Raw genomic sequence first — 2936 nt, 5'->3', positions numbered from 1 at the left:
TTGTTGAAAGTTTGAAATAAGACAAAAGTTCTCTATTACGTCAATAAGGATAAAAATACACCTTTAATCTAATTTTACATTAATTAATGATGATACTTATACATTACTATAACCTAAAAAAAAGCTAAAAATGTTTTTTTCTTAAGCTTCCTATGTAGAAAATAGAGAATATAACATAAGAAATTTTAGATTTAGATTATACGTGGATCATGAAATTTTCCTAATTTTTTTCTCTTTTTTGCTCAATAACACAATTTTAGAAAAAAAAAATTTAACACTAGAACGACGAGGGTATCATTTTTGATGCCCATTTGGGATTCAATGCAATATTGTGAGAAACTTCTTGATTGTATTTGTTCATAAGCTCATGAATTCTCCTAATTAATTTTATTAATCACAAAAAACTAAATTATAAATTAAAATTAGTATTCGTTTCGTTGGTACAGTTTCAAATAATATGTTTGTTCTACAATTGTGTATGAACAGGCTCAAGCCTGTTTGAACAGGCTGAAGTAAGTGCAAACATGAATAAACTCCTCTAGATAGGAATCGTATACATTTCTAGTATAAATATAAACATAGATTTTTATGAACTATCCATTCTGCTTCTACTTTTTATTGTGCAAGGATGTCCAAGAAAAAATTATCCATTGAAGAAATAAGACATTATCTTGAGTGCACATCGTACTCAGATTCAGAAGGTGAGGATTTCGAATTGGAAAAAGATAAAGAATATGTCCAACTACCTCAATCAAGTTCTTCTGATTCTGATGACTTTTCTGATGTTTTTGACAAGCCTGTTGGTAATTAATTTTATTGAATACCATTATTAGTTTTGCTATATACTAGATGTATTTATTAACAACTAATTGGTATATTTAACATTTCAAGAAATGCCAGGATGCAATCAAGTGACTCAATCCCCGTCTTCTAAGAAACATAAATCAACCGACTTATTAGAAGAGTCAATGTATGCTGGCAAAGATAACACAATCTAGCACAAACAAATAGGAAATGGACAAATTTCAGCCCGTTTTAGTCAAGAAAACATTTTGAAGGAAGTCTCAGGTCCATCATCATTTGCAAAACGTAACATCATTACAGATAAAACATTATTAGCTTTTGAACTCTTGATAGATAATTATATTATTGATCACATTGTAAAATGTACAATAGTTGAGGCCCGTTCAAAACTTAAGAATGATGTATGGACAACCAGCAAACAAGAAATACTCCAACTGATTGCAATAATGTAGGCGAGAGGAATCTTAGCCAAAGAGCAGCCGGCAGAAGTCATTTGATCCAGAAAATTGGGGATCAATCTCTTTAGGAATACTATCCTTCGCGAGAGATATAAGGAATTATTGAAATAAATCCGCTTTGATATTCGTCCCACAAGATCACAGAGACTTCAAAACGACAAGTTTGCCTTGATTTCAATTATATGGGATTGATTTGTCGAAAATTGTAAGTCCTCATACAGGCCAGGTGAAATATTACCATTGATGAGCAACTATTCCCAAAAAAAGCTAGATATCCATTTACCTAATATCTGGCTAAAAAGCCTGATAAATTTGGTATAAAATTTTGGTTAGCAGTTGATGCATCGTCCAAATACTTGGTAAATGGATTTCCTTACTTGGGAAAAAATTTTGAAATACCAGCAAATAAATTTTTATCAGAATATGTTGTAATGAAGCTAATGGAACCATATTTGGGTAAAGGGAGGAATTTTAAAACAGATAATTTCTTTACGTCATTGTCTCTTGCAAATAAACTTCAGAAAAATAGGACGACTATTTTAGGAACTATGCATCGTGCTCGCAAAGAAATACCTCCTGAACTAAAAGCTACCAAAGAAGCAGTATTTTCAAGCTTAATCTTTTTAAATATTGGTAAAACATATACTTCTTGTTAAGGAAAAAAAAAAATAATGTTTGAATTTTGAACTCTGTTCACAAAAGTGTTAAAGTTTTAGATGTACGAAAAAGGTTACCAGAATCAATCCAGTATTATAATTAAACTAAGTATGGAGTTGATATTCTAGATCAAATGGCAACACTTTATTCCACCAAAATGTCCTCTCGCCGATGGCCTTTACAAGTTTTTTATAATATTTTGGATTTTGCTAGTATAAATGATGTTATCCTGTACAGAGAAGTGACTGGTAAGAAAATAACTCGTCGCCAGTTTTTGAATAATTTGATTACCGAACTTATTGGTGAAGATGATGAATCAAAGGCTGATATAGAAGAAAATAATCCATTATTACAATTACAATATCAAACTGTTCAACTAAAAATAGAAGCTGGTGTACAGTCAATGGTACAAAAAAATCACGGCGCTTAGCAAGCAAAACCTGTTGTAAATGTAAGATATGTAATGTATGCAAGCCTTGTATTAGTACTGAAAAAACAATTGAAACTTGTAAAAAATGCTAATTTCTTTATATGTGTTATTATAAAATTTATGTTTATTTTTTTAAATAAATAATAAATCTTCGGAGAAAATAAAAATTAACACATTACTTTTAATTTTATCATTTTTGATATCCACCTTCGTTTAAGGGGGGTCGTTACTATCCGTCGTTCTAGTAGTAACTTTTTATAGGTTGGAAAAATGTAATGCAAAATAACTAAAAATGTATTACTAGTATCTATATTAATTCAGTAAAGAGTTTTTCACTTTTTTCATATTTTGATTGTGATGTACTACAACGACGACCTAATAGAACATTACAATTTTGCATTGATAATTTTCATACCTAAGGAAACTTTTCCTCTCTACCCGTAAACAAAATTTGATAAAAGTTGAAATTCAAACTGGTTTAACGCACATAAAGGTGAATTGTTTTATTTTAAACTTTTTTCAAAATTCAAAACTAGCTATTGTAGGAAAGTTGTCTTGAGGTAAGAAAATGACTTATGCAAGTGTCA

General features: G+C 29.9%; 1 long non-coding RNA gene across 1 annotated transcript; it reads left to right on the top strand.

Moving 5' to 3' along the window:
* Nucleotides 1–599: 599 nt before the first annotated feature.
* LOC139907664 (uncharacterized) lies at nt 600–2527 on the top strand. The gene is made up of 2 exons (XR_011784393.1): nt 600–803; nt 892–2527. It is a non-coding gene; the product is annotated as an uncharacterized lncRNA (long non-coding RNA).
* Nucleotides 2528–2936: the final 409 nt, after the last annotated feature.

The sequence above is a fragment of the Lepeophtheirus salmonis genome, chromosome 2, assembly GCF_016086655.4.
Source record: "Lepeophtheirus salmonis chromosome 2, UVic_Lsal_1.4, whole genome shotgun sequence".
Lineage (NCBI taxonomy): Eukaryota > Metazoa > Arthropoda > Copepoda > Siphonostomatoida > Caligidae > Lepeophtheirus > Lepeophtheirus salmonis.
This window is presented reverse-complemented; position numbering and strand designations above follow the sequence as displayed.